This window comes from Colias philodice, chromosome 26 (genome assembly GCF_061535455.1).
Source record: "Colias philodice isolate Cphi_HAF_F1 chromosome 26, ilColPhil1 Martin Lab GWU primary, whole genome shotgun sequence".
NCBI classification, from domain to species: Eukaryota; Metazoa; Arthropoda; class Insecta; order Lepidoptera; family Pieridae; genus Colias; species Colias philodice.
This window is the reverse complement of record NC_143111.1, coordinates 5,663,280-5,677,338: the sequence shown is the minus strand read 5'-3', so window position 1 is coordinate 5,677,338 and position 14,059 is coordinate 5,663,280. Positions and strand designations below refer to the sequence as shown.

Sequence of the window (14,059 nt, the reverse complement as noted above, 5' to 3'; positions counted from 1 at the left end):
TGAAATAAACCAATCTAGCCGTATCTTCATCGGTGAGATGCCTTATTTTTCGGACTGCATATGCAGCAGAACTGAGCTTACCTGCAGCGGTGTTGACATGGGCTCCCCACTGTAGTTTCTCGTCCAAGGTTAACCCTAGAAATACAGTAGACTCAGTAGGATGCAATACCTCCCCGTTCAAGGTAATATCTCTGTTCAACTTTTTTACATTAGGAAGTAAAAATTCAACACAATTGGTTTTTTTGGCATTTAATAATAAATTATTGGCAGTAAACCATTCAGATATGTGTAAAAGAGCACTGTTCACTTCGTCAACATTTGGGTCATGCCTATCCACATTAAAAATTAATGAGGTATCATCTGCAAACAGAACTATTTCACACCTATCCTGCAAATAATAGGGAAGATCATTGATATATACCAAGAACAAGAAGGGACCTAAAATTGACCCCTGTGGAACACCAATGTTAATTGACGCACCGCTAGAACGTTCTCCATTAACAACTACAGTCTGTATCCTATCATGCAGGTATGACGCTATGAGGTTCTGGGCTTTTCCTTTAATTCCATAGTGATTAAGTTTACGTAACAAAGTACAATGTTCAACGCAGTCAAATGCCTTGGAGAGGTCACAAAATATCCCTAGAGCATTTTTTGAGTTTTCCCATGCCTTATATATATGTGTTAGTAGTGCAACTCCAGCATCTGTGGTTGAGCGCCCCTTTGTGAAACCAAACTGTTTGGTGTGCAGTAAATTATTAGATGCAAAATGACTACTCAATTGGTTTAATATTAACTTCTCGAATACCTTACTTAATGTTGGTAAAATAGAGATAGGTCTATAATTGTTACAGTCTTCTTGATCGCCCTTCTTAAATAAAGGTATAACTTTACTAAGCTTTAGTAAATTAGGAAATGTACCATAGTCACAACACTTATTAAATATAGAAGCTAAATTTTTCGCAATATTTTCTATTATATTATTAACTAAATTTACGGACATTCCCCAAAGATCACAAGTATTTTTAAGATTAAGCGTCTTAAAGGCAGTAACAATATCATTAGCAGTTACGTGTCGTAATTCAAATAATGTACTGCACTCCGCAACATGGTCCCTCAAAAAGGTCTCTGCAAGTGCTGAAGACGAATTTAAACTATTAGTAATAGTAGCAGGGACACTACTGAAGAATTCTTCAAAAGCAAGCGCAACATCAGCACTTTTGTCAATAACCCTGTCATTATTTACAAGTTTTATGGTATTACTTGATTTGCTTTTACCCATTTCACCATTAATAATTGACCAAACTGTTTTAACTTTATTATCTTTTAATATTTTGTTAAAGATTAAATACTTTATGTTATACGACTTATAATATACTGATTCCTGAATGTAAGGCTACCTTTCTAAGTGTGAAAGATGTTCGGACCGTGATAAATTTCTGCTTCTAAAATTAATTAGCGTAAAATTATTTTAAAATAATATATGTAAAAGATGTATAGATATACTTATAAGTTATAACCATGTCGTTTCTTAAAAACTTTGTTAGAGTGAAAGTAACCTCAAAATAACAACAATAACACCAAGTTATTTACATGTTATTTAATAATAGATTATATCACTAAACAAGGCTTGCCATAATAGGAAAGTGGAGACGTTGCAAGGTTAGCAGGTGTAGTGGGCTGGTGCAACGACATTATTGCGTGGTTCCATTGTTGTACGACACGAATTTGTACACTTTTTTATTGTTGATAAAATGTAGAATGTAGTGATGCTGGTATACGTAACGATCGTTGTTATTAATAGTGGTATAATTACTTAGACTTCGCGTATATAATATCTTTCCATGATACTCTCCACCTAAAATATTAAAAGTACTGAGTATTTCGAAGTTAAGTTGTAAGTACATAGATAATTTTAAGGTCAAAATTCGATGACCAATAGGACGCTATACCTTTCCTGTGTATTTATCAAATTAATCACGTTTTTATTTTCATTATGTAAATTGTTGTGAACCACTATACTCTTCAAGTAATATTTGCCACATTACAACTTAATATTGAGTTTACATCGTTTATAATTGGACATAATAAGTTAAGGAATATTTGCCATTAGATAATAGTTTACCAAGTTTTACAGAAAAGTGTTATTTCGTTTGATAAATATTAATAACGCTTTATCGTATCGTTCGCTATTCTCGTTCTCGTACCGCAAATGCGAATGGAAACGCATTCCTATAAAGTCATCGAACCTCCTTTGTAAACCATTTATGGCAACCATAATTTAAGTGCAGGCCTCTATATTTATTGTATAAACAAACTTCGATTTGTATAATCCATACTAATATTATAAATGCGAAAGTAACTCTGTCTGTCTGTCTGTTACTCAATCACGCCTAAACTACTGAACCAATTTGCATGAAATTTGGTATGGAGATATTTTGATACCCGAGAAAGGACATAGGCTACCTTTTATTGCGAAATATGTACCACGGGCGAAGCTGGGGCGGACCTCTAGTTCCATATAAAAGTAATTTTGTTTACATAAATTTGCAGTAAGGTTTCTTTAAGGAAAAAGTTAAATAACTTCCTTTGGACATTGATAATATTATACGTGAATTTCATATTTCTAGCTTCACAGTTAAACTATACAAAGTTCATTAAGTTTTTTTTTTTGGAGATGGAGAAAAAAAGTTTCTTCAAATCACGCGTCATGCATAACACATTTTGACAGACTTTAATTTCAAAAAAGGTTCCTATATTGCAACCTGTATTTTTATTAATATGATTACTATATTATTATTTATTATAAATTGGCTCAAGTTACCGCGGTTTTCACAGCTTAATGATTTTAATCACAACGAGTAATTTAGACGGGCAGCGGTCACCACAATATTGTGACTACCTTACATTTATATTTTAATTTAATAAATTAATTTTACTCGTGTAATGTATATTAAAGGTTCCGTATATTAAGATATAATATTTTGTTACGTTGATTCATTAAGGAAGTGCAATCGCAGACTGTTAACTGAGAATTAAAATAATAGAATCAGCCCGCTATGACCTGCCAAACTGAAACTGTTTTTGTAAGTCTCCACCGTAAATGTTACCCAAAACCCCTTGTTACTAGTTACTACATTCATATTTCATACGAAAACCACTACATATTACATAATTATATATTGATTTGATTTGATGTATCATATAGGCTGAAAAATTAGTAGAATGGACGTTTTCCAGCTATATAGGGAAGCGCTTGACTATAATCTCGCCTACTGGTAAGCGAAGATGTGGCCTAGATGGATCACGCTTCTTAAGAAGATATCCGAGGTTAAGAACTATATAAAAAAATTAAATAAATGTTTCAATTGCGTTGCTGCTATGAACAGTATAAGTTACATAAAGTCCTTGGATGATTTTGTTAATAAAAATAATCAAGCTTAAATAATGTGAACATGTTACATGGCCGCAAAAGGTCAACGTAATATAATACCAATAAATATTCAGAAAGGACACTAGTTTTTTTTTAATTTTATTGGTATTTGTTTAAAATAATACCCGTATTTTAGTCTTAACTCTGGGTCAAGGGTGTGTTGAAGATTTGGTGTTGATAAAAATATTATTTTGTTTTATTTTATGGTGTATGAGATTGCGAATAATGAATAAGGATGTCTTCCTTGGTACAGAGGCTAAAGGTTTGGCTTACAACTGATTCGTTCTGGGTTCCGTTCCCAAAATTATTTTCTACATTAATGCAATCTACATGTTAATCAAGACGAATAATTCGATGATATTTATTGAATATATCTACAATACAAATATAAGGATGCAAAATTAGATTTCAAAATATGTATGTTTAAAGTTAAAAACCCAGTGGAACAAAATAGTAATATCTTAAACAAATCCTTATCAGTAAATATGACTTGATTTCAATCGGTATTCAGTAGCTTAAATGCTATGATACATTTTCCTTTACAATGTTATTATATCATAACGTATTATCAAATTACAACTTTTTTACTGTAAATGAGTAATATATGAGTCATTTGTATAGACGTTGACTCAACGAGACTGTTTGGTTTTGTTTTTATCTCTAGAGAAGGATTTTTAGAGTTCTGTAGAAATAGATCGATCTGACTAACTTCGTACCGCGTTATGATTGTTTTGGATCGTTTTTCGAAATATTATTCAGTAGTTGTAATTTGTATTTATATTCGAATTTGATCGGTAACAAAATAAACTAATGAAATATACAATTAATAGGGTATTTATTGGTATATATTTTTGGTAGGGAAAATTTACAATATATCTTTATGTACCACGCAAGTGGAACCGTGGGCTGCAGTTAGTAGGAATACCAAAGCAGATACACGCTCATCATTGAAATATATTTACAGAAGGTATATCGAGGAAGAAGTAGTATCTTAAAATATATAAGTTACAATAAAACATTGACACCTCAAAATTTATGACGAGGAAAATCCTTTCTCGTTATAATGACTAAGTACCGAGAATTACAAAATTGCAACATGTAATTTATATGATACGGGCTTGATAATAATCATGCGGGAAAATATTTCTATAAATATTTATTATCTATTTTTACGTTAAATTCTTATAAAATACTCGTAATGTCTGATGAAATGATTTTTTTGTGTCATTTCTTGAAATTTTATTTCAGTTGACTCAATTTTTTTAAGCCTTGTCCTTTAATATTGTTTTAAACAGTTACATTCAATTTTAAGATAAAAAAAATGTTGAATTTATTTTTATATCTATTGATTATAATTCAATAGAATATAATAAACCCAAATATTCCTTATTATCCTGTTACAAATACGTATTTGTATTGTACATTATAATATATTGTATATATTGTAGGTATTTTTAATCTGTGATATATATATTTTTGAAGCTTTTTTTCTAAGTTTATAAATAAAAAGACATAATAAAGCAATAAACACAGTAACCAGGATAGAAGCTAGTTTTTAGTGGTTACAAAAATAATTAAACGTACCACATGTTACACTTTTTCTCAAATAAAAGAATGTCGAAAACCACAGGAACTATCGAGTTTCATTCTACACTGATAGCTTAATTTCATCATAGATATTGATCGAAAATAGTTTTTATCTCTTTGAAATAAGGTTTAAAATGTTTTATTTACCGTTAGTTGGTTTAAACTTTATCTGTTACAAAGTTTGACATTAAAAAATACAGTGTGGGGTTACATTTGGGGTTGCGTTATCTTGGATGATGGGTTTACGATGTTTTTTTCGTAAAATACTATAAAGATGGTAAAAAATATATTACACATTGTTTTCATTTTGTACGTACCTAATGTTGTATCTTAGTTTAGTGCAATTAATGCTATCATGTTTAATGAAAAAAGTTTAAAAATCAATTTTTTTTTTAAATAACATACTCTAGCAAGTCGCTTTCCAGAGCGCAAATCTATTACAATTTATGTTAATATTTATTTTTTTACTGCGTTTTTAAAGTGAAACTTTTATTACATCGTCTCAAACTGTTGACCGTCACGCGACATGCGCTACACAAAGCAGTGTTCGGAACCGTTCGAACAGTTTCACTTTTACCGTGGTTTCATAAAACCACACAACATTTTTGTATATAAAAACATTCATTTTAACTTTTGGTGCATTTAAACGAATCGTATTAATCTAAAGCCATACAATTGTAAACTGTAAAGGGTTATTGTTCGAGGAACGATGTTATCTCGCAAGATATCGAGCCAAATAGTTTGGCCTTGGCCATAAGACACCACATGCTTGGCTTTGAGGTTGTTTTCCAACGATGGAATGCTATTAAAAGCTATATCAGTGAACTTTACATTATGTATTGCATTTTGTATTGACCGTTTTTATCTACTAGCCACTTTCCCTGAATTCGCCAGGGTTAATCCGAACCCGAAAAAAAAAGTTAATTAAATTAAATCGAGTAGTTTATGAATTCAATTAAATCATATCAAACACACATAAAGTCTTATCTCTTCTATTGATTATGGGATTGTAATTACATTGTTTTTCATATTCATTTCATCAAAGGCATCCATACTCGAAGTAAATGTGCATCTCAATTCTCAATTCAATTAAATGTTCACCAATTTCGATCGTTTTCCTATATTTGGTTTGGTAAAAATAAGGAAGTATCATAGGATTTTCCTTTATTCAAATGTCTCTACTCTCTATGTATTCGATATAGTTATTCTTCAAGTGGTTGAAATCCTTACCGGCGTTGAAAGATAATAGTCCCCATATGCTACTGTGTGGTGTTCAAATGTGTTCTTCAGATACCTATATAGAGATAACTTTATTTTACAAAGGTTACTAATGTTAGTTGTATTAACTGTTTTTCTAGGAGTTAGGAATACAAACGTACGCAAAATAGGTATAAACTAAACTTTTCTCGGATTCTAAAAACTTTTAATCGATTATAATAAACCAAACTAAAGATGAAAACAAATAAATATGTCAAGCAATAAAAAAAAATGATTATTTGAATATTAACGACTTGTAAACTTTTCGCCTAACCTTTCGTCATATTAACTAGGTAAGATGCATCTAAAGGGCCCTCTCGACGGCATTTAAAAATAGTTAACTAGAACAAAATTTACATATGCTAATAGCGATAGTGATAGAATTATGAGCATAATTAATCTTGTTGGGTTTTTTCTTTAAGTTCTCACGGCTCGTTAAAATAATATCCAGTTTGTGTTATTTACAAGGATAGAGAAGATGTCTGAATCATTAGCGTTATTAATTGTAAGCTAAAAAGGATTGAGATATGAACTTGTTTGTCTTGTTAGTTTTTGTGATTAATTTGATGGCTTATTTACTCTGTTATCGTATTCTTTTATGAGTTAATTTCGGGATAGCACTGCTTAAACAATGTGGCATTTAGTACAAGCTATTTGATGCTACAAAAAACATTGTAGAACTTCTACAAATTATTATTTTTAATTAACGTTTACATTTATTTATAAATAAATATGCAGCTGAAAATTTAAGATTTATTATTCTGTCCTTGACGATGCTCGTTCTAATAGCGCTTGTTTATTTAAAGTTATAGAGCCACAGTTTCCTCCTCCTTTCCTTTATATAAAATTGGTTTTATTCTTGAAATAAATTGTATAATTTCTGGTATCTGTAAATAGATAAGTGAAACTAGATAAAAACTTAATTAAGAAAAAATATGCTGCGCCTTTTTATCGATTTGATTTATGTATAAAACTGCACCTACGCAATAAATTTTATCTGACTCGATCAAGTAAAAAATTCACTAGAAATGATATGATATTATCAGGATAAATATGTTTATTTATTACGATTAAATGAATGAAAATAGCTCAATTACATCAGCTATTTGGGCTTATCTCTTAAATTAAGATATTGCTTCCAGATATAATAATTCATAAAATTAGTAAAAATAATTAAAATGAATAACATAAGATACAAATTGGGCATTGTTATCATTTTGTTACGACCTTCAATACAGGAAATGACTTTCCAGAAATATTATGTAAAAGTCACCAAAAAACACATTTTTTGTCATGCAATTACGAGTAAATCTTACCCTTTTAGCTTATCTACCTTCAAGTCATCCAAACTTACAAACTCACGTCAGTAAAACCCAAAAAACAAGCTTAAAAAGTCATGGTATTGTCCCCAAAAACTTCAGTGCGCGACTGTACCCCGTATACTACGGTTACAATTGTATAAAATTATATTGTCTGCGATTGTACCTCAAAAACAATTGATGCAGATAAATAAAACGGCCAATATGATTCAACAAGTTCAGACGTTTTATCAAATTCACTTGCAACTGCCAGTGCCTTCGCGCGCGCCTAATGGAGCGAGCGTATATCGATAGAATTTTATTTCGTACAATAATTGCGAATTCATTGATGGGATTCGTTCAAAAGTGTGGGATTGTAAGAAAAATCATTGATGGGATTCGTGTAAAAGTGAGGGATTTAAAGTACAATCATTGATGGGATTCGTTAAAAAGTGTGGGAGTTAAAGAACAATCATTGATGGGATTCGGTTTAATGTGATTTGCGGTTAGTGTTTTATGTGTTGTGTGACCAATGAGATGACGGCGTTACGCGATTCTATTGGAGTATTCAATGTTTGTACTGATGGGAAATTGTAAGTTATGCCTTTTTATGGGTTATTTATACTTTAAATATAGAAAAAAAAATGTCCGCCATAATGCAGAAAATTTCTGGACTCTACTTTTTTGGTGCTACTTCAATTGCAATTTTGTTTACGAAATATTACATATATTACATTTACAACCTATTATTTGTTTATAATTATTATAATGTAGCACAGCAAAATATTTTTCTTAGCTTTAGATGTTTTGGCCGTGTTTTATTATGGCAATAATTTATTTTTACCTTCATGACATCACTGTATAAGCACCAGTGTGAATGATTTAATAATATATGCAAATGCAAATACCTCATTCTGTATGTTGGTATCATCTTATGGCCAAATCACTGAGCTAGATAAAATAATATTTCGACAAATAGGTAGATAATAGATATATATATATATATATACTTAAGTAGGTAACTAATTATTGTAATTCTGGGATTGTAGAGTTTGGTTTGAACGCAATATACCTAATGACTCACCTGAACATACGTAACCTACTTAGAAAATGTTGAATATTTATGATTTATCTTTCAATAAATATATACATAATATATAATAATGATTGATATTGACATTGACTTACTTATCTGTGTGATAAGCCTTTAATATGGTCGTGTGAACGCGCCAATGTATCGAAAGTTTGAGATTTCAAATATTTAATTTTCAATTTAAATACTATGTTCAAGTTGACATATATCGATTTTACTTTTTCGGTAAGAAGACGTATCTTAAATACATATAATTAAGTTTGTCTTCAATATTTGTATAGGTACATATTTATTGAGTATTCGTTATCCGCCCCCGCTTTGTCCGGTTTGTGATAATTAACACATACAACCTAAAAAGTTTGTTTAACTTTTAATCATTTAGGGCTAATTTTTCAATCCTTGGTTAAAACTTAGGGCGCTTGTGCACTACAAGGAATTTTACTGTCCGGCATTCCGATTTTTTACGGTCCGGTGTGGCATGAAAAAACCGATGAATTGCTTGTGCACCTGTCCGTCTTTACTCGGATCAGTGCGGTACAGTTCAAGGAAGTATGGCGGTATAATGCTATCATAAATGATTGTTTTTGCATTTTACAAGAAACGGGTAAAAATATAGAAGGTGAAATATTATATTACTTCGTTATAATAAAAAGTAAAGTTCCGTAAGAGATTTAAAATGCGTGTTTCACTTAAATTTATTTTAATCGGTGACGAGGAGCTAAATCTATTCTCACTTGAACTTTAACTTACCAACACTTACTTAGATAATAATTATAGGTCAATGCTTGGTCAATGTATATATAAAAAAATGTTGTGTGGTTTATGAAACCACGGTAAAAGTGAAACTGTTCGAACGGTTCCGAACACTGCTTTGTGTAGCGCATGTCGCGTGTCGGTCGGCTGCCGAGTAGGTATACCTACTCGGCAGCCGCGATACATGCGACATGCGCTACACAGACCAAAAAGTTTGAGACGATGTAATAAAAGTTTCACTTTAATAACAATACCGACTTCTCAAATCTCATTGCCAGCTAAAAGAAAGTAAAACAAGAGCTTGCTTTCAATTGGCATATGCAATAAAAAGAGTAAAATCCAAGCAAGTGGGCACTCGAAAACAATAATTATACCTACAGCGACTCGTAAACTCAAAAAACCATCCGGAATAGGGAAAAGTAAAATGTCGGACAGTAAAATTACGTATAGTGTACAAGCTAGTATTTAGATTCATTGCGTGCCATACCGGACCGTAAAAAATCGGAATGCCGGAACGTAAAATTCCTTGTAGTGGACAAACGCCCTTATTCGTCGAATAATGTATAAAACTACCATTTTAAAAACGTATTCTAATTGGCCGTATCTGACAGTTTACGTGACATTTTAATATTATCGTGTAATACTTTATTGGACGGACAAGTTTTATCCAAGCATTTAAAAATCGGCCCTAAAACGACAGAATGTTTGAGTAAAATAAAGGAAATATTTTATATACCAGTATTTTAGTATTATCTGTGTTGTAATGTACTAAAATGTCCATAGAAATAATATACTTATAACTATCCTTCTGATTGTCTATCGTCCAATCAATTTCTACTTCGATAACGATCAGCATATCTTTAATTGCGATAAATATTAAATAAAAAAGACCATTTTGAGATATCAGAGTTATATTATGAGAGATCAAGAGTCTGTATTTTTCTTGAACCGGGTAAAAAGTTCTTTCTCGAAAGACGACACGACTCGAAAGTCTATAGATAAGAAGGGACCTTGCCTTTTCATCGATCTTATTAACATGACATGAGATTTTATTAATGATCAAATGGCGTGGTATAATCTATATAAATTTAAATCAGATGCTGTTGGTGAGTGAATCAATTGAAAATGACTGGACAGGGCATATCATTAAGCATTTGTGGCCCGTATGTGGTTTGAAGGAACAATTGACAAGGAAGGTCGTCAAATTGTAATTCAGACACTTTAAAAAGTTTTTTATATATCATATAGGTAGATCAAATAAAATATTGAAGAATACCTACTTGTTTTCGACTTTGCTTCGTAGTTTTAAAGAACGACATGGACAGTCAAACAGACTGTTTCATACTTCCTATGTTGTGACTAGTTCGTTCCTGCGGTTTCACTCACGTTTTACCCGGATAAATGTAACCAATATATTTATCAAGATCATATAATCTATCTCTCTACCAAATTTCATACAGATCCGATAAGTAGTTCTTGCATGACATGACCAAACATCAATACATTCTTACGTACTTTCGTGATTATAATATTTAGGTAGTAGGATTGTTTTATCATTTCCTTAAGACTCTTTTAACTGACGTAATGAACAAAGTACCTACCTGCTATAATTACGTACGTGTACTATCATTTACACAGTCGGTTAAGTCGTGCGTAGACGCTAATGTTACAATAGGTCATTGTTTCCCGTATTGTTACTGTCGCCACCATTAACATACGCATTGTCTGACTTTCACTACGTTATGCTTTTTGATTTTCGTAATGAATATCAATGGTTGGCTGCGTTAGGGCAATGCTGTTTATAAAGATAGATTCCCTATATTCTAGGGAAGTGCGTCCGGTCACGGAAGAATTCTACCATACCCGTGGCCCCGTCGTTGATGCGGCTTGACGGAATACAGTGGGGTTTTGGTCGGTAGGAATCCGACATAACCCACGGCCCCTTCCCCGGAGGCCGTGGGTATCTATGCAAGATTTCACCACTATAAAAAAAAGGGCAATGCTGGTTATAAAGATAGATTCCCTATATTCTAGGGAAGTGCGTCCATTTTAGACCACATCTTAGCTTTCCATCAGGCGAGATTGTGGTCAAGCGCTTCCCTATCTACAGAAAAAAAAGTTGAGGTGTCTAGCTTTTAGTAAATGATTTACCAGCTAACGAAAGTACTATTCAGGCAATTGGTTTTTGATCGATTAATAAGATTTCTTTTTAACGTCTGGTTGCTTTGTAGTGTACATACCTACCTTAGCGGTGCAATTTTTGGGAGACAGAAAATTAAGGCCATGTAAACTGATTTTTGACCATTTCGTAAACTCTGTTTGATTACAGATAGATATTTCATACTTAGCTATGATTGCATAACATACATTAAATCCACAAAAATAAATCTTCTATTTTGAAGTCGGATAAAATCCTGTAATCAGGCAAATGTCATGCTAAATTGTGAGATAATAGTAGTCACAAGATCAATCTTATCAAAATTTGTGATCAGATTTCTTGATAGCGACTTCCTTTGTTGTAAGCCATTTAAAAATCTTATCGTTACGTAATACAGTAGTTTATTGTAATCTGATTACAATTTCACGGTAGGTAATAGGTATACAGAATAAGCGTACATATCGAATGCTATAAAGTTTTGCGCAACTAAATTAAACTCATTACGAATATAAATTCCATCCAATCCAACACAGAAATATGAAAGATTTTGCATGCATAATATTCAAGATAGTTAGGTACGTGTTAGATATCGTTGTATCCCACTTCCATCTTACAATCCTACACTTTGAATCCCACTTTATAACAATACTAGCTGCTCCGCGCGGTTTCACCCCCGTGGCTCCACCCCTGTTGGTCGTAGCGCGATGATATATAGCCTATAACCTTCCTCGATAAATGGGCTATCTAACACCGAAAGAATTTTTCAAATCGGACCAGTAGTTCCCGAGATTAGCGCGTTCAAACAAACAAACAAACAAACTCTTCAGCTTTATAATATTAGTATAGATTTATTACTCAAAAATCTAACAATTTTTACTTAATTTTTACTAAACACTTTTATTAGCATTCATATTCTAGGTGTTAGATATCGTTGTATCCCACCCCTATCTTACAATCCCACATTCTGAATTCCACTCGCTAGCAACAATTTTACTAATTTTTGTGGACATTCACATATCATCGAAAGTATTGAACATACTCATAACGTGGTTTATGTTTTTGAATTATTTTTTATCAAACGTCTGAACCTACCTCAATATAATTGCAAGTTATGCCATATAGGTATCTATTGAAAACTCGTTTTAGCATTGATTTGTTGAAGTTATAAGGCATTGCCAAAACAGGTTGGTTTTTTTATTGATAAGGACATGAGCTTATAATTTATATATTATGGAAGAATTAGGTTTATACATTTAAATGTTTTAATTTTGATTAGGAATTCTTATTACTTGGTAAATTCAGTTTTATTACACAAAATATTATAAAGCCTATAGAATAAAAGACTTTATGACTTGTTGTTGCGAATTAGTAATTCAAAAGATTTATGTCAGTTATTTATTTTATAACACAGTTTTGGAACAAATAAAAATCTCAGACATACCTACATGTATACGAAATGAAAAAACGATCGAATTTTGGTGTCTTACTGCGTACGTGAATCCATATTTTAATTTTTATCCTCCAATCTATACTATCCATCTATATCTATAAGAAAATAGCATCAATTCATCGACAACTATTGCATATCTACGTCTGATAACTGATTCATACAATCCGTAAGTCAGACAGAAAGGGCGTCGGTCGATTGTTTATCGTCTCTCAAATTGAATCAAATTGTACGAATATCCGGTTATCGGACGAGGGATATCATTTTAGTTGCTGATCAGTTGGAGATGGATGTTGTAGAAAAACTTGGTATAGAACAATTTTATGAAAATAAGGAGAGAAAATCGTATCGACAAGTAAAAAAACTAAAAAAAATGAATTAAATATTCAATGACGAATATCTCCTTTATGAGCAGACAACTTTTGATGAATGGTCTAGTTCTAACTAGTTTTTTTTTCATATATGCATACAATTTAATTAAAAAAAGGAGAGACTAACTTGCGGAGCTCTATCATATTATACTCTTTGATCAAAAATATATATGTACCTATAGTGCAGTAGCAAACGTTTTAAGTGTTATTTTTTTTGTAATAGGTATTTTAAGTAATTTGCAAGGCCTAGAACTATTTAAATATGGAGTAACAATAGCGTTATATGCAGATTTCTAATCGTTTCTCTTTATTTTATTGTAAACCTTGATTTCAATGTCATTCGATAATGTTGAACTTCACGGTATCAATTTGTCTTTTTGTAGCTCTATCAGTCATTCGTCATTCTACTAAATGAAATACGTTATGACTAAAATACTTGTTTAATGACTTTTTCAACTTATATTTAAGAAACGATGGGCACTTCATATTTTGTACGACTTTCGTACGAGAAAACGATCCGTTTTCCAAACATCCTTGTATTAATCTTTATTCTTATTTTAGAAATATTTATACTTTATAGTTTATTATTAGCTGATAATTGTGTCTAAAGCATTACCTATATTTTACTACTTCACCATCATAGATAGCAGCATAATAATTAT

General features: G+C 31.6%; 1 protein-coding gene across 1 annotated transcript in view; it reads left to right on the top strand.

Annotated features, from left to right (window-relative positions):
* LOC149476925 (uncharacterized) overlaps nucleotides 1-14,059 on the top strand; it is an 85,231-nt gene that overhangs the window by 57,211 nt on the left and 13,961 nt on the right. The gene's annotated exons all lie outside the window — the stretch shown is intronic.